Source organism: Anomaloglossus baeobatrachus, chromosome 3, assembly GCF_048569485.1.
Source record: "Anomaloglossus baeobatrachus isolate aAnoBae1 chromosome 3, aAnoBae1.hap1, whole genome shotgun sequence".
Lineage (NCBI taxonomy): Eukaryota > Metazoa > Chordata > Amphibia > Anura > Aromobatidae > Anomaloglossus > Anomaloglossus baeobatrachus.
In genome coordinates this window covers 54,991,023-55,009,575 of record NC_134355.1, presented here as the reverse complement: position 1 = coordinate 55,009,575, position 18,553 = coordinate 54,991,023, and the positions used below count along the sequence as shown (strand labels likewise).

Here is an 18,553-nt window from a genome sequence, read left to right as displayed (position 1 = left end):
GCAGCATAGAGGACTGCTATGTTCTTCTTACATTGCGCATATCAGGCCACTGCCAAAGCCGGTTTCAGCTGATGTGTGGGAGTATCAGACCCCAGCAGTCTAAGAGCATAGGGTGAATGATCAAGAACTCACAATAACTACATAAATGTCACCATTGTAAATAATGGACCTACTAAAGTGAACCTGTCAAGGCATATATGCCTGCTAACCTACCAGCAGGGACATGTGTGGGCTAAAAATCCCTCCTGCATAACCATCCCTGTCTAATAATGTTGTGTAAAAGCAAAGTAAAAAAAAAAAGTTAATAGTTTCCACTTTCCCTATGCTAATAAGTGCTGGGACTAGTCACAAATGCGTTGCTTCACCCTGACTAGTCTGCCCTCTCTCCGTGGTATCTCGCCCCTGAGAGCGTGATAGCATGATTTCAATGCGCTGATGTCACATGGAAATCTTGTGCACGCGAGTGTATCATTCCCGGCTTCAGACGCGCTCTGTACATAGTCGGAAAAGCAGGAAACTTAGGCCATGTGCCCAGGGGAGATCGCACATGTGGACGTTTCTGCAGGTTCACGCAGCAACTCCCCGAAATCCAGTTATCCATTGCTGCGGTATATCTGCGGAAACAGTGCGGATTTTGTGCGCAATTCCCGCCCTCTATCTCCATAGTGGAGGGGCGAGAGTTCCGCAGATAATTAAGCATGACTAATGGTCATGCAGTTACGTGCGGCTGCAGGAAATCTGCAGCATTTTCCGCAGCCGCAAATACCACCGCATTGATACAGCACTCCCCAAATACCATAGGATAACATGGGGAGTGTCTTTACTTGCATACACCCGTGAATTTATCTGGAAAATCTAGGAAATCCGTGGGTTTTCAGCGGCAAAATCCGCAGTTACTTTCTCCCGTGGGCACATAGCCTTAGGATCATGAACAGTGAAGCAGACAAGCGTACACCTGGCTAAGGAGGCCAAGAGACACTGTGGGAATGAGACATACGCATGCACGAGATTTCCATGAGCCGCTGGCGATGTCAGCTCATGGAAATCATCATATTACCCACACAGGGGCGAGATACCACGGAAAAATGCAGACTAGTCAGGGTGAAGCAACATACTTGCGACTAGTCCCAACGCTTATTAGCCCAGGGAAAATGGAAGTTCTAAACCCCTTTTTACACATTATTAGACAGGGATGGTTGAGCAGGGATTTTTAGCCCTGTTGCTAGGTTAGAAGGCATATGGGACCTGACAGGTTCACTTTAAACAATTTTTTCACTACTTGGGACAAGCCCTTCTCATTAGCCATAAAAATAAAGTCTATACTCAATTCCAGAGTCGGCGCAGTTCCAGCGATAATGGAACGCACTTTCCCGGGGCCCACGTGATATTGTGACAAGCGAGCCCTGCGACCATTCACCCACAGCTTCCTTCTCTCTCCCTACCTTAGTATGAGTGCTGTGGAGTTGTTATAAAATGGAGCAATTCCGACAATATATGGTATATAATAAATTAGGTACAGTAATTAATGCGGTATGTGCTGAATATTTTTTTAGAACATTTTGGGAAAGTTATGAAATGTCTTTTATTCCTAAGTAAGGGGCACTTTGCACACTACGACATCGCAGCTGCGATGTCAGTGGGGTCAAATCGAAAGTGACCCACATCCGGCGTCGCTATCGATATCGTAGTGTGTAAAGCGTTTTTGATACGATTAACGAGCGCAAAAGCGTCGTAATCGTATCATCGGTCTAGTGTCCAAAATTTTCATAATTGCATGGCAGCGACAGTACGATGTTGTTCTTCGTTCCAGCGGCAGCACACATCGCTGTGTGAGAAGCCGCAGGAGCGAGGAACATCTACCTCCTTCCCCGCGGATCACGCCGCCTATGTGGAAGGAAGGAGGTGGGCGGGATGTTTACGTCCTGCTCATCTCCGCCCCTCCGCTTCTATTGGCCGCCTGCCGTGTGAAGTCGCTGTGACGCCGCACGACCCTCCCCCTTAGGAAGGAGGCGGGTCGCCGGCCAGAGCGACGTCGCAGGGCAGGTGAGTGCATGTGAAGCTGCTGTTGCGATAATGTTCGCTACGGCAGCGATCACAAGATATTGCTGCTGCGACGGGGACGGGTACTATTGCGCTCAGCATCGCTGCCATCGGCTTGCGATGTCGTAGTGTGCAAAGTACCCCTAAGGATCTAGACTTTTAGTTGAGATAAATCTGTGCTGCACTTTATGCCCATGCTCAGTAGTGAAGCTCCTCCTCGACAGATCAGAGGAAAGGCATCGAGAAAGAAGAGTTCAACAAAACTGACTGTACATGAGGCACCCCGAGATTGTTAGAGATGTTGTCCATGTGGTTACCACTTTGCCACCAATCCAAGTTATTGTTACCAAATTATGCCCCACAGGGGGGCACAACAAATTGTCCAATGGCATCAATACACCATCACATCCCCCACCCAATAATCATGGAAAGGCTATAAATATTTATCATATAACCCTACAAACAAAAAATAGCCAATACAAAAATAGAGAGTCTATAAAATAGAATTTTATTAGCAAATATTTAAAAGCAAGATAAAAATAAAGAAAGAGTGCAATAAGCACAACAGGACGGCATGGGACAAAATAGCGTGGTATCTCAAATTCTACAAATTATATTATATTTTACTATATATTTTGCAATTATATACTTACTGCATATGTCATCCTTTTTGAATTTTTTATATGAGAGTAAACATTACCATTGATGTGTTTTGCTATTTCTTGGTGTATCCAATTGATTATTTATGATTGGCTTTTTACATATTTTTGAGATATTATATTGGAGCTTTTATACTATTTTTGCATAATTTTGGAGAATTTGAGATATCATGCTATTTTGTCCCTTGCCGTGCCATCCTCTTGTGCTTATTGCACTCTTTCATTATTTTTAGCTTGCTTTTAAATATTTACTAATAAAATTCAATTTTATATACTATTTTTGCATTGGCAATTTTTTGTTTGTAGGGGTATATACAATCCAAGTTATTGGAGAGAGATTGTTCTCCAGCCTAAGGCTAAGTGCCCACGTAGCGTATTTTCATGCAGTTACGCTGCGTTCTGCACCGCAGCGTAAGTGCATGCGTCCTGCGTCCCCAGCACAATCTATGAAGATTGTGCCTAATCCATGCCCACGTGGCGTATTAGAACACAGCGATTCGGCTACTGCCGAAGTGCTGCGTTCTAAGAAGTGACATGTCACTTCTTTTGTGCGCTTTGCATGCAGCCCCAGCTCTCTCTATGGGAGGGGCTGCATCCAGAGCACATGAAATCGGCTTTTCAGTACGCACTGTTTCTGCAGCGATCTGAAGCGCACGAGTGCTGTTCAAATCGCTACAGAAATTTCTGCAGGGACAGAACGCAACGTGGGCACATAGCCTTCAAGGCTTCAAGGGAACCTGTCATTTTTTACCCCCAATGTCTTGTTAGTGATGCAATAAGCATCACTAACATGGTTTTGTCAAACAAAGTTCCGGGTATTAATCTTAAAAAAAAAAAAAAGAAAACAATTGTTATGGTCAGGTGAATGAATTACATACCTTTTCTTTCAGTCATAGGGGCGGTGCATTGGTTCTTCTTTCAGTTCAGTCACACTCTTCAAATTTGCACACAATCAGCAGTGTCATGATTGCCGTGACTGGTCAGACATCACGGCAATCTGTTATTAGATCCTGCACTTGAGTTGCCTTCAGCTTCCCGAGCATGCCAACTAAATCTGGGTATAAATCCGCAGATTCATTTCATATGTGTATGCTCCGGGCTTTATCAAGTCTCCTTGGAAGCGTGCACACTAAAGTGTGGCCCTGTGCTCCCACCACTTTACTGCTGCAGGAGGAGAAAAAAAAAAACTCAAACAAAAAAAAACCAAAACATGTAGGGCACATGCCCAGGGAACTGTGCAAGCACAGGATTGCTGTGACATCAGGCCAGTCATGGCAACCAATCACAATGCAGGGGGTGTGCATAATTTAAAGAGGAGCGTGACTGAACCAAAGACATGCACCACAACCATAACTGAAAGAAAAGATCTTTAAAGGGAATCTGTCACCAGATTTGTCCACTATAAGCTGCGGCCATCAGCAGAGCTTGTATATACAGCATTCCAGAATACTGTATATGAGAGCTCAGGCTGTATAGAATGTAAAACACACTTTTATAATACTCACCTAAGGGGCAGTCCGGTCCGATGGGTGTTGCTGCTCTCCGTTCCGGCGCTTCCTGTCTGTAGCGATCTCCATCCTTCTTCTGAGGCCCGTGTGCATGATGCGCCCTACGTCATGCACACTAGCTGGCATTGAGATCCTGCGCAGGCTCAATTTGATCTGCACTACTCAACGCAGATCAAAGTATTGTAGTGTGCATGCGCAGGCAGTCTATAGCCTTCCCTTGCGCCTGCGCATTACAGTACTTTGATCTGCCCTCAACAGGGCAGATCAAAGTGCACCTGCCCAGGACCGCAATGTCGGCCTGTGTGGATGACAGATGCGTTATCCACACTTAGCTGGGTAGAAGGAGGCCAGAGATCACAGCAGAGAGGAGGCACCGGACCAGAGAGCAGCGACACCCATCAGACCGGACCTCCCCCATAGGTGAGTATTATAAAAGTTATTTTTACATTCTACAGTGCAGCCTGTCCTCTTATGTACAGTATTCTGCAATGGTGTATATAAGAACTCAATGGTGGTGGCCACAGCTTATTGTCACCAACCTAGTGATAGGTTCCCTTTAAACGCACTCACCTGACCATAGAAAGTGGGGTTTCTTTTAGCTAAATACAGGGAATTCTTGTTTGACGAAACCATGTTAGTGATGCACATTGCACCACTAAGAAAACATTGAGGGCGGTTTAATATAAAAAGGGACATGAGGTTCCCTCTAAAAATTATTAGGTCAGATTTGAGGTCATCTATAAAAGGAGAATCTGATGGGGGCAATTCTATTTCTCAGAACATTCATAGACTGCACACATGTTATTCAGTACGTTTTTCTTGAAACAGTTTTTTCCTCTTTACTGCACAATGTATTGCATATTTACAATTTATTAGAGTATTTTGTGTTCTAAATTTGTATTTCAATAGGTATATTAAATGTTATAGCTAAATAGCTTGATTATTGTATTATAATGGTAATGAAAAGTCTGATGTTACCATTTCACTACAGGAAATTTATCACTTAAAAGGGGTTGTCCACTACTAGGACAAACCCTTCTGATTCCACGTTTCCCTGAGGGAAAATAATAAAGACCATACTTCCCTCCCGTACTGGCGCCGTTCCAGCAATGCTGCGGCTGGCGGTGCCTAGGCTCACGTGGGGTTGTGACATCACATGAGCCCTGCATCCAATCAGCGCTGGTTTCCTTCTCTCTGCCTTAGGACCAAACCAGTTTATCAACAGGAAGTAAGTGCTGCACTCACTTCCTGTTGACTGTTTGGTCTGAAGACGGGAAGGCAGAAGTTGGCGCTGTTTGCTCGCGTGTCATAACGTCACATGGGCCCTGGGAACGCGAGTTCTGACATTGCTGGAGAGGCATCGGGGTGGAGTTTGTTACTTTTATGGGGGCAAACATGAGAAATGAGAAGGGGTTGTCCATTTTAACATGTAACTGATTTCCTCAGTAGACACATTATTAATTATAAATGATTTAGTGACAAAATATATAAATTGGTGGAGGAAGGTTGAACTAGATGGACCTAGGTCTTTTTTCAACCTGTGTAACCCCTTTAAAGTAAACCTCTGAGTGCAAAACGTATCAAAGAGGACCTTTCAGCAAATTTCTCATGTTGTACTGGACACGACGTAATAATGGCTGAAAAGTGGAATAAAACGAATAAAACGTTTGATTTTTATTTCACCTCTCCGTTACAAATATTTGCAAAGCATTTGGTAACAAATTTAAAAAAATCTGTCAGTAGGATCAACCATCCTACAGTGTTTATACGGGGATCTAGGTCATAAAAAGTTAAATAAAATGATACACTGATTTCTGATCTTTTGTCTTATTCCACATTTTTGTTATGTAAAATGAGCTGTTAAGATCTATGGGCCGGACATAGATCTTCCTGAGAATCTGCCTCCAGAGATTATTATAAATTAAATGGGGCATTATTAGAGTGAGACATGTAAATCAAGAGCGTAGACTGTCAGTCATTGCATGTCTCACACTGGTAACACCTCCTTTCATTTATAATAAGCTTTGGAGGCAAATTCACAGGGAGATCTATGAAGATCTTAGCTAAGAAAAATGAGTGAAAACTGCACTAAGGCTGGGGGTCACATGGGCATATGGCATGTATTGCAAGAGCATTGGATGCGATATACTAGTGACACTTGACTCCTGTTTTGCTGCGAGAGTGAGCAGAGTGTCATTATACTGCGATCGGATCACAGCTCCGGAGGAGAGGGAGGTACTAGTTTCCCCATCGCCTCAATTATCAGCTGATGCGACAATCGCACTGCACTCCGGTGTCATCTGAGTGCAGTGCGATGTTTCACTCGCATAAGTGCGAGCAAATAGGGATCAGATCGCAAAATGCTGCAACTGTTTTCTCGGTAGAGTAACATGGATCAAAGTGGAATGTAATTTTTTAATCGCATTCAACTCGATGTGTTTTCTTATCCTTGGATCCTGGCTGATGAGGGATCAGGCAGCTTTATATGAAAACCCCTATACATTGATGGTTGGACCATACCTGATTTGCACCTTTGACCTAAAGGGTTCTTTACAGTTAGAGCAGTCAGACTGTAGAATGCCGACCACAAGAGGTAGTAATGGCAGATACTGTAACTGCTTTTAAAAAAAGGGCTGGATGATTTCCTCAGTAATCGACATTGTTGGTTATAAATGACTTGGGGACAAAATGTAGAATTGGTGGAGGAAGGTTGAACTAGATGGACCTAGGTCTTTTTTTCAACCTAAGTAACTATGTAATTATGTAGCCTATAGTGGCCCTCCACCCTCACCCAACTAGGGAACCCTGTGTTAGTTTCTACTGTCTTTAAATGTCCCCCTCAATTATAAAAGTGCTGAGGAATATGTTGGCACCATATAAAGAAAATTACTATATTTATTTTCACTCCAGATGGATCCAAATACATGGAGGAGAAATAGAAAACTTTCTTAAAAGGACAACTGCCTGGTTTTGCCTGACAACCAATCAGAGCCAAGCTTCCATTTTGAACTCAGCTATTGAGAAATGAAAGCTGTGCTGTGATTGGCTGTGAGGCGGCGCCCGGCTGGGCCCTGCTGTAGTGAGCGGCCATGCCGGCCTGTGAGTGGCAGACCTGGCCGGAGGTGTGTGTGTGACCTCCCCGCACGTCACTTACCGACACAGCACAAGTTACAGGCTTCTCCTCCCTACACGGCGGCCGCACGTTGACGGTCTCTTACTCCTGTCACACTAGGGCGCCCTTTGACGCCACACTGAGGGAGGCAACCGCCGGGTACATCTTGGGCCGAAACGAAGGTTAAAAAAAAAAAAATAATGAACGCCTCCCTGAACACCGGAGACCGTGTCGCGATAGGACGCTGAATTCACTGCTTCATCGTGACTGACAAGAACACACAGGGCCTCCTCACAACTGACATGACGTTTCACCGGCCATTCAACGAGCACGACTCCTCTCCTCCAACGACCGAGCGCAGCGGCGTGAGGGGGGATGGGAGCCGAGATAACGCCGTCTTGTCTCCGATTGGAGGAACGATGACACAAACCCACACCCGGTTGGTCAATGGACACGTCAATCAAACCTGACGTTCCCTAGTGCGGCTTTTGTGATTGGCTGTCGCTTGTAGAAGTTTTTACAGCCGCCGTCGTACTGCCATTGCTTTACTGTATTCACACAGACTACGCGCAGTTCAGTGTCAGACGATACGTTACGCGCGTGTGACGTTCGCTCCTTAGGTTTTGAAGCCTAAAGCGCCGAAGCAAGTTGTTGCCGTTGAGGAGTCAACCAACCTTGTATGTCACCGAGGAGGGGGGCGGTCTTTTGCGTTTGAATGTGGATTGGTTAAGGCTTCTTGATTGATGGACTAATAGACCAATAAGTGTTAGAGGTAGGATCAAGCTAGAGTGAGAATCAAGAAACGCAGAGCGAATGTTGTTTTCCTCAATGCGAGTGGAGAGAAGGAGAAGGGGGGGAGGTGAGAGGCCCGGATGTAACATGAGATCATCACTGGCCAATCAACAGCTGCGGTGACGTCATCGCCTTCACCAAAACATCTTGTCGGGCCTGTCTGTCAGGGAGGACAAGGGGGCGTGGTCAGGAAGGACAGCGAAGACTGTGAGCGGCGGCCAGGACCGTCATTGTGGGCAGGAGCTCGGGGCGCAGCGGCCGCGGAAGTGCCAGATAAAAAGCGCCAGAAAATGGGCACAAAAAGCGTCACAAAACGAGCAGAAACGCATCTTTTTAGTCAGAGTTCACACTGTTTTTTGTTTTGTTTTTTTTTAGGTTTTGTGGCAGATTTTGCATCAGCTACACAAAAAATGCCTTTCTAGTAGCGTCCTAATCATTTCAATGGACAATGGGGGTTTATTTCCACGTGAAGCAGTCCAGCCTTCAGGCGTGTTCACACTGCGCCATTAAAAAATGTCCTTTTTTATTTTTATTCCCAAGGAAGAAGACATTTCAGGAACCTTTTCTATTTTTCTTCCTGTGGTCGTTTCCTTCCATTTGTTTATTTTTACCTCCTGCTTTTTTGTTTTTTTTCGTGCTGCTTTTTTCCTGTTTTCCAGCCATTTCTTTTTCTTTTTGCAGTGTAAACCATAAAAAAAAAAAAAACGCTCCAAAATATCTTTTCTATTGATTCCTATTGCAAACTCTTCAGGAAGACCCCAGATGAATGGTCGGGTGACTTCTTTTAGGCCCTGTACGCACTAGAAAAAGGATTTTTCTCAAGAAATTTCTTGAGTCTGAAAAATTAGCGCACCTGCGTTCAAATAACGCAGCGAAAAACGCATGTGTTCTAAGGCTATGTGCCCATGTAGCGTATTTTAATGCAGCTACGCTGCGATCTGCACCGCAGCGTAACTGCATGCGTCCAGCGTCCCCAGCATAATCTATGAAGATTGTGCCTAATCCATGCGCATGTGGCGTATTAGAATGCAGCGCTTCAGCTGCTGCCGAAGCACTGCGATCTAAGAAGTGACAAGTCACTTCTTTCGTGCGCTTTGCATGCAGCCCCTGCTCTGTCTATTAGTGATGGGCAGTTCGACTCTTTTTGGTGATCCGGTTCCCATGGCTCCACTTACCAAAAAGAGCCGGCTCTTTCAGCTCGTTCTAGGCTCCTTATTAAATATATGTTCACCCCAGGTGAACACATATTTAAGATTATAATAATGCCGCCAAAGCCCCGCCCACCCGCGGCTAAACCCCGACCACTTACAAGGAGCCAATTAGATTGCTGAGTAGGCGGAGTTTACTCACGGGTGGGCGGGGTTTTGACGGCGAAAAGAGCCGTTTAGATATTTTAGTGGCTCACACTAGTGATCCGGCTCATGTCGTTTACAGCAGGGAGCCGGATCTTTGTATCGGATCGTTCGCGACCGACACATCACTACTGTCTATGGCCTAAGACACACATCCGTGGCGCCAGTACGTGTTTGGCAGTTTTTTCACGTACCGGCGGCACGGAGACACGTGGACCTATGTTTTCATTATACGGAACGTGTGTCCGTTCTGTACTTACGTGCGTCTGTGATTTTCTCACGCTGGCATGTCCATGTATTCTCCGGCAGCACGGGTGTCACATGGCCCGCACCCGTACCACACAGATGTAGTGTGGATGCGGTTCCGTGTGACATGCGCCGGAGAACACGTCATTAATTTAAAAATAAACAAAACACGTACCTCCACCAGCCCCGCAGATTCTTCCGCTGCAAAATGTTCCTGCCGGCCGCCGCATGTTATGAGCGTGTAAAGGAGGTGGGCGTGCTGTCACAGGCGCTAATCTCCACCCCTCCGCTCGGCCAGAAGCAGCGTCAGCTGGGAGTGGGCGGGGCTGGAGCCGAAGATCAGCACCCTGGACAGCAGCGCGGACCACGTGAGTATGCAAATTACCGGTTCTCTGTGTGCTATCACGGATAGCACACGGAGAACACACGTGGACCACACATACCCGAGACACGTACTTACCACACGCAACACGCAGGGAAAATACGTGTCTCGCAGCACGTGCGTGTTTTTAACGGATGTGTGTTGGAGGCCTATGAGAGGGGCTGCATCCAGAGCGCATGAAATTGGCTTTTCAGTACGCACTGTTTCTGCAGCGATTTGAAGCGCAGAAATTTCTGCAGGGACAGAACACAACACATAGCCTTACCGCGGTTTTTCCGCAGGTTGGTCCCTGCGGTTTTTTACCATTATCTATGGCAAAAAACGCAGGTACCTGCAGAAAAGTGACATGCTAATTCTTTTTCTCAAGAAATTCTACACAAAGAATGTGTTTTGAGAAGAAAAAAAAACCAGTGTGCGCACAGCTATTTTTTTCCCCATAACTTTTGCTGGGGAATGTCTGCAGAAAGGTTACAACCAATTTCCCAAGAAATTTCTGCAGCACAAACGCAAAAAAAAAAAAAGCGGGTAAAAATGCAGTGTGTGCACAGGGCCTTAGTTACAAGTGAAAAGGTTTTGGTACCGTGTTAAGCCAGTTGAAAAATGATTGAATGTTCTCAGTGAGAGGAACAAAATTATAATCTTGAGATACCTTTTAATGGCTAACTAAAATAAAATAAAGTGATGTTACAAAGCAAGGTTTCCAGACATCTCAGGCACAGGGCCTTAAGCACGTGACTCTTTTTTTTTTAGAAACTTACACTGGTTAAAAGATGCTCAAAAGCCTGAACATATCTACAGTGGGGCCTTCTGCGCACACTGCTTTTTTTCTTTTTGCTGTTTTTTTTGGTGCATTTTGTGGTTATAAATTGTAAGTATGACCTTCCCCAACAAAGTCTAATGGTTCTTTCAAAAGTACAACTCCTCGTCCTACAAAAAAATAAGCCCTCATATGGCAAAATTGATGGAAAAATAAAAAAAGTTATGGCTCTCGAAAGAATGGGAGGAAAAAACGAAAATGAACAACGGAAAATCACCCGGGTTGAAGGGGTTAATGGCTGTGTATGGAGTTATTTAGAGGGCACCAAATTTACCCTGTTATACAAGCCGTACACTGACTACTATAAATTGTATCAAAGTCTCAGATCTTCAGTGTGGTCCCAGGAAAAGATATAAAATATTTACAAAAATGTGAGGGGTGTGCTCACTTTTGTGATGTACTGTAGGTTAGCCTACTGTATTGAATACTTGGTCCTCTTAAGTCAAACCGTGGTGATAACAGGTCCTCACCTGTGCCCACATAACCCTCTATGACAGAACCATATAAATACCACCTTGCAAGCTGCCAATCAGTGGTGGGTGCATGGCTACACGTAAGCTGGGATGAGAGACTTAAGGGTGCTTTAGACGCTGCGACATCACTAGCGATTGCTAGCGATGTCACGAGCGTTAGCACCCGCCCCCATCGTTGGTACGATATGTGGTGATTGCTACCGTAGCGAACATTATCGCTACTGCAGCTTCACACGCACACACCTGTTCAGCGACGTCGCTGTTGCTGCTGAACAATCCCTCCTTCAAGGGGGAGGTGCGTTCGGCGTCACAGCGACGTCACAAAACGGCCGTCCAATAGCAGAGGAAGGGGCGGAGATGTGCGGCCGGAACAGGCCGCCCACCTCCTTCCTTCCTCATTGCCGGTGGACGGAGGTAAGGAGATGATTGTCGCTCCTGCGGTGTCACACACAGCGATGTGTGATGCCGCAGGAACGAGGAACAACCTCGCTACGTACAAGACAACGATTTTTGGTAAATGAACGCCCTCTCATATACCAACGATTTTTGTCTCTTTTGCAATCGTTTAAGGTCACTCCTGCCTGTCACACGCTGCGATGTCGCTAAGGGCGCTTGATGTGCGTCACAAACACCGTGACCCCGACGATATATATTAGCGATGTTGCAGCGTGCAAAGCACCCTTTAGTCCTGTAGTGATAACCACCTGCTGATAAAACACTGATTGTATTGAAACCACAGAACACAGCCTAATAAGTGACACATTCCTTGAATGGCTTGTTTGCTCTATAGTATGCTGCTCTCAAATAAATTAGCAGAAACCTGCTGACAGATTTCCTTTAAAGAAGCCCTCTCATTAACTTTATTTTTTTTGCCTAAACCTATGTGTGAGGAGCAGGCTGTGAACTAAAGACTATTGGAACAATGAATGTAGTGTAGAGCACACAGCTTTAACAGATTCAGACTTTTTACAGTACAGATTGCCGATTATATCAATCTTGTTGTTGTATTTTGTTAATGATTGCTTGGTCGTCAGTTTAAGGTACACAATTTGAAGGGGGAAGGGGTTGTAAATGTGTGTATCCTAGTTGGCCTCCATGAACTCTAAAGGCCCAGTCACACACAACGACTTACCAGCGATCCCAAAAACGATGCGACCTGATAGGGATCGCAGGTAAGTCGCTGGGAGGTCGCAGGTGAGATGTCACACAGTCAGATCTTACCAGCGATGCAGGAACAATACAGGTCGCAGTAGCGACCCGTATAACCATCTCAGCAGTCACTGTGACACTGTCACACAGTGTCAAACACAGCAATGTGTCCTGCCCAGCAGGACATCGCCTTTGAAGAAAATGGCCTGGACCATTCTGCAACGACTAGAGATGTCACAGCAGGGGCCTGATCGCTGGTAGGTGTCACACATAACAAGATCACTAACGGGATCGCTACTGCATCATGGAAACCGTGACTCAGCTGCGATCTCGCTAGCGATCTCTTTATGTGTGACGATACCTTAATGCAATGAGTCCTTCAGTAGGATTCATTGTCTGGCATCTGGTAGGGAGTTGTGCATCTATTTTTTCCCTCTGCAGGGTGCCTCGCTGATACAAAATCCTGCAGACTGGCCAGAGACTTTACTCTTTCATACTTGGAGTTACATGAAACAAATGTTTAAAGGGAACCTGTCACCACTTTTTTTGCGTATAAGCTTCGGCCACCACCACTGTGCTCTTATGTACAGCATTCTAACATGCTGTACATAAGAGCTCAGGCCACTGCGAGAACATAAAAAACACTTTATAATACTTGCCTAACAGTCGCGCGGTTGGCCATATGGGCGTCTCCGTTCTCCGGTGCCGACGTCTCCTCTTTCGGCCATCTTCGTCCTCTTTCTGAAGCCTGTGTGCATGTGTCGCTTGCGGAGGGGCCGCACTCGCTACGCTCAGGTCCGCGGCTGCTGCTGCTGCTCGGTGGCTCGAGCGGTGGGCCGGACCCGGGGACTCGAGCAGCGCTCCTCGCCCACGAGTGAAAAGGGGGTGGTTTGTTTTGGGAGATAGTTAGTGACGCCACCCACGGGTCGTGGTGATGATGGGCACCACCGCTGCTGGTGACGGGGATCCCGGGAGCGATGGTAGGGAGCAGCTAGGATGTCGTCCCGTCCGTGGGTAGGGGTTGATGGTGCCGGGGTCCGGTTGTGGAACGGGGAGGCTGGATGGCTGGGGTGCAGGGTTGCAGGGGCAGCGCGGCTCGGTGCCGGATGGCACTGTGGTACTCACTCAGACACAAATTCACAGAGTCTCTGGTAAACCAAATGGCTGGATGGACGGGTCCCGCAGCCGGCTGAAGTGTCTTTGCTCTCCCCGGACAGGTTGATGGTGGCTGTCTTTCCCTGCACCTGTGTAGAATGTGTTGACTCCGATGGTTTCCCAACGGTAGTCCGCTCCCCGGCGTATAGGTACCGAAGGAGCCCGTTTTGCCCGCAGGCGCTGGCCCTTGGATCTCTAGCCTATGGCGGTGGCTGTGTATCCTCACGGTGTGGACTGTTGCCTTCTGTCGGGTCTTGGATGTTAGGAAACCCCTGGGGTTCCGATCACTCTCGGATTTGACCGTTGTCGGCGGCTCCAAGCCTAGTCGGGGTCCGATGGCCCTGCCTACGTCATACACACTCGCCGGTCCTGTGCAGGCGCACTACAATACTTTGATCTGCCCTGCTCAGGGTAGATCAAAGTGCACCTGCTCAGGACCTGAAGGCCGGCAAGTGTGTATGACATCGGACGCGTCATGCACCACGGCTTCAGAAGATGGAGGACGAAGATGGCCAAAAGAGGCAGCATCGAACAATGGAGACGCCCATATGGCCAACCGCGCGACCGTTAGGTAAGTATTATAAAGTGTTTTTTATGTTCTTACAGCCACCTGGGCTCTTATATATAGCATGTTAGAATGCTGTATATAAGAGCCCGGTGGTGGTGGCAGCAGCTTATACGCCAAAAAAGTGGTGACAGGTTCCCTTTAAAAGGGTGGAATGTGATCACCTCTTCTCATCCAGGGGACTTATCCCAACTATAGAGAGCTGGATCCACATGTTACCGTTGTGATATCCATCTTCTGGATTTGAGAAACTATCATAAGGGCTATTGTTGATATCCGTCGTCTAGATTTGAGGAACTATCCTAAGGACTATTGTTGATATCCATCATCTAGATTTGAGGAACTATCCTAAGGACTATTGTTGATATCCATCGTCTAGATTTGAGGACTATCCTAAGGACTATTGTTGACATCCGTCATCTGGATTTGAGGAACTTTCCTAAAAGGTATTATTGATATTTGTCTTCTTGATTTGATGAACTATCCTAAGGACTATTGTTGATATCCGTCTTCTAGATTTGAGTAACTACCCTAAGAACTATTGATGATATCAATCGTCTGGATTTGAGGAACTATCCTAAGGACTATTGTTGACATCCGTCATCTGGATTTGAGGAAAATTTTAAAACATGGTGCCGAAGCACACACACCACGTGACCTTGATGCGTTTCCTACAGCGTCCTTAGTCCTATGACCCACTCCACCACATGTGCATTCAACAATTCCACAATTAGGAATGTCAGCAGATCCTTTCTACCTTCTTTCACCTCTTAAGAACTATTGTTGATGTCCATCGTCTGGATTTGAGGAACTACCCTAAGGACTATTGTTGAGATCCATTGTCTGGAGGAGCATAAGGATTATTGTAAATAAAATTGTTGCATCGTTAACCTGTCTAGGGGATTAATACAACCCAAGACGTCAGATCTTCACACTATATATGCAGTGTAGTGTCAGTGTGCTAATATACTCACCTACTGCCATCTTCTCCAGTGTCCACCGCTGAGCTCCTCATCTGAGTGACGTCACTGCTTTACAGATTCTTCGGGTCACACTGCGCTCTGTGTAACCCAGACGTGGCTTTTACAGTGTAGTTTATGGAACCTGAGAATGGAGGCTTACATTGCAAAAGAGATGCAGAGTCACCCAGTGAATATATTTCTTCATGCTGATACTCGGCAAAGATGAAGACATGTGCCTCACTAAGGGGTACTTTGCATGCTGCGACATCGCTAGCCGATTGTAGCGATGCCGAGCGCGATAGTCCCCGCCCCTGTCGCAGATGCGATCTTTTGTGATAGCTGCTGTAGCGAACATTATCGCTACGGCAGCTTCACACGCACTTACCTGCCCTGCAACGTCGCTCTGGCCGGCGACCGCCTCCTTCCTAAGGGGGCGGGTCGTGCGGCATCACAGCGACGTCACACGGCAGGTGGCCAATAGAAGCGGAGGGGCGGAGATGTGCGGGACGTAAACATCTTGCCCACCTCCTTCCTTGCTCATTGCAGGCAGGACGCAGGTAATGAGATGTTCCTCGCTCCTGCGGCTTCATACACAGCGATGTGTGCTGCCGCAGGAACGAGGAACAACATCGTACCTGTCGCTGCAGCGAAATTATGGAAATGACTGACACTACACAGATCACCGATTTTCTACGCTTTTGCGATCGTTTATTGGTTCTTCTAGGCTTTCCACGTTGCGACGTCGTTACCGGCGCCAGATGTGCGTCACTTTCGATTTGACCCCGACGAGATCGCAGTAGCGATGTCGCAACGTGCAAAGTACCCCTAAGGCTACATTTATACCTTCAACTTTTGTTGTTGCAGAATTTCTGCACCTTTTATATAAATTAGGTTTGTTGCATTTTTTTCCATGCATTTTTTGTGCGTTTTTTCCATTTCTTTTCAACGGTGCTTTTGACGCTGCTGATTTTGTCTCTTGTTAGTATGTCAAGTTTCAAATAATCTTTGTTTTTGATACTTCCTGGTATCTGGCTGTGACAAAACCTTATTGATATACCAAGGTGTGGATTATATGTATTTTTTATGCATGTCTGCTCCAGAAAACCATTACAAAATTGCATTTTTTATTTGCGGATTTTCCGCTTCCGCGAGTCAATGGGGGAAATCTGAACAGAAAACTCAGTGTACCCGCAAAAGAAATTGTCATGTTGTGGAGTTGCAAAACGCACTGTAGGTCAGTTTACACTGTGTAAAAAAGAAGCACAGTGGGCAGGAAATTTCTATAAATCCCATCCACTGTGCTGAACTGTAAGATTCTGCGTTTTTTAAACAGCGAAAATACGCAGCATCAAAAACTTACTAAAAACTCATCATGGGAACATAGTCTAATACGTTAGCCGCACCTCACACTTTAAAAAGGGGACAGATAGAAGATATTGTGGGCCAAGATCATCATTTGCATTTTTTTTGTCACTTTTCTTTTTTTTGTCTTGTGATTTTTGTTGGCCTTTTTTTTCCTCCAAAATTATCCAAATGGTGCACACGGTTCATGATTTTTGCCTGAATTTTTTTTTTAACTTTTTTTTTGCGGCTTTTAAGCCTAAAAAGTCGAGTGTCCCTCTAAAATGTCCGAAAAATTGCAGAGAAGTGGAATCAAAAATCTTTTCAAATTTGTTTATGTCACAATTGTTGAATCACCCAAAAACAACTAGAATCCCCAAACCCGGCCCGCAATGACAAACATAAAAACCAGCAGCCAAACAAATGTAAAAATAGAGTTTAAAAGGCACAAATATAAAGGGAACCTGTCACCAGATTTGGGGCCTATAAGCTGCGGCCACCACCAGTGATCTCTTATATACAGCATTCTAACATGCTGTATATAAGAGCCCAGGCCGCTGTGTAGAATGGAAAAATCATTTTGTAATATTTACCTAAACGGTCGCTGCGGTGGAGTTGGGTCATACGGGTGTCTCCATTCTCCAGTGTCGGCGTCTCCTCTTTCGGCCATCTTTCTCGTCTTTCTGTAGTCGCGGTGCATGACGCGTCCTACATCATGCACATGCACCGTCACTGAGGTCCTGTGCAGTCGCACTTTGATCTGCCCTCAGCAGGGCAGATTAAAGTATTGTAGTGCACCTGCGCGGGACTGGCGAGTGTGTATGATGTAGGAGGCGTCATGCACACAGGCTTCAGAAGGAAGACAAAGATGGCCAAAAGAAGAGACGCTGGCACCGGAGGATGAAGACACCCATATGACCCAACTCCACCGCAGCGACCAGTTTAGGTAAATATTATAAAGTGATTTTTACATTCTACACAGCGGCCTGGACTCTTATAGAGTATACAGCATGTTAGAATGCTGTATACAGTGTGTCCACCCATATCCTGTCCACCGCCATTAACATGAGAACGGCAGCAGCTATAGGAATAGAAGTGGTGTCTAGGTATAGTAAAGTAGCCATGCGCTATGCAATAAAACCACCTATAGCGCCACCTGGTGGAAAACAACGGAGTTAGCATTTTTATCTCGAAAATGGAACGAGATGGAGAAAAAAGTGAATCACAAAGTTGTAGGGCATCATCAATTCAATATCAATCGACACCTGGCATACAGAAATGCTATGATATGAAACCCATGACCCCCCCAAAACATTGAATGCTGGTCACTCATATGGCGCTCATTTAACTTTGATGCTCAAAGTGGCCACCGTCAGCTGCAATGCACATCTGGACTCTGGACAGCATACTGTATCTTGCTGCACGTCGTGCAATATGGTAGGTGACACGTTTGCACAAGCATCTCTGATACATAGGTCCTGCAATGTTGGTGGAGGGGTCGCATACACCTGCTGTTTGATGTGACCTCACAGAAAGAAGTCCAATGGGGTCAGGTCAGGTGAGCATGGAAGCCACTCCACACAGCCACCATACCCAATGACTTGTAGGAAGGTCTCCATGAGGTATCGCTTCACGTCCGCAGCCTTGTGAGTTTTACACGTTCTAATCATAGCATTTCTGTATGCAAGGTGTCGATTCGTATTGAATTGATGATGCCCTACAACTGTGTAATTCACTTTTTTTCTCTGTCTCGTTCCGTTTTTGAGATAAAAATGCTAACTTCGTTGTTTTCCACCAGGTGGCGCTATAGGTGGTTTCATTGCGTAGCGCATGGCTACTTTACTATACCTAGACACCACTTCTATGCCTATAGCTGCCGCCGTTCTCATGTTAATGGCAGTGGACAGGATATGGGTGAACAGACTGTATATAAGAGCCCACTGGTGGTGGCCGCAGCTTATTGGCCCCAAATCTGCTGACAGGTTCCCTTTAAAAGCAGA

The 18,553-nt window shown here is 46.0% G+C and overlaps 1 protein-coding gene across 3 annotated transcripts in view; it reads right to left on the bottom strand.

Annotated features, from left to right (window-relative positions):
- Window positions 1–18,553, bottom strand: part of PPM1B (protein phosphatase, Mg2+/Mn2+ dependent 1B) — a 145,599-nt gene that overhangs the window by 58,400 nt on the left and 68,646 nt on the right. For 2 of the 3 annotated variants that reach the window (XM_075339191.1, XM_075339189.1), the window contains exon 1: window positions 7,362–7,709. The exons of the other annotated variant lie outside the window; for it this stretch is intronic. The gene's annotated coding sequence lies outside the window, so the exon portion shown is untranslated. Of the gene's footprint in view, window positions 1–7,361; window positions 7,710–18,553 lie in introns of those variants that run through there. 3 annotated transcript variants of the gene reach the window in all.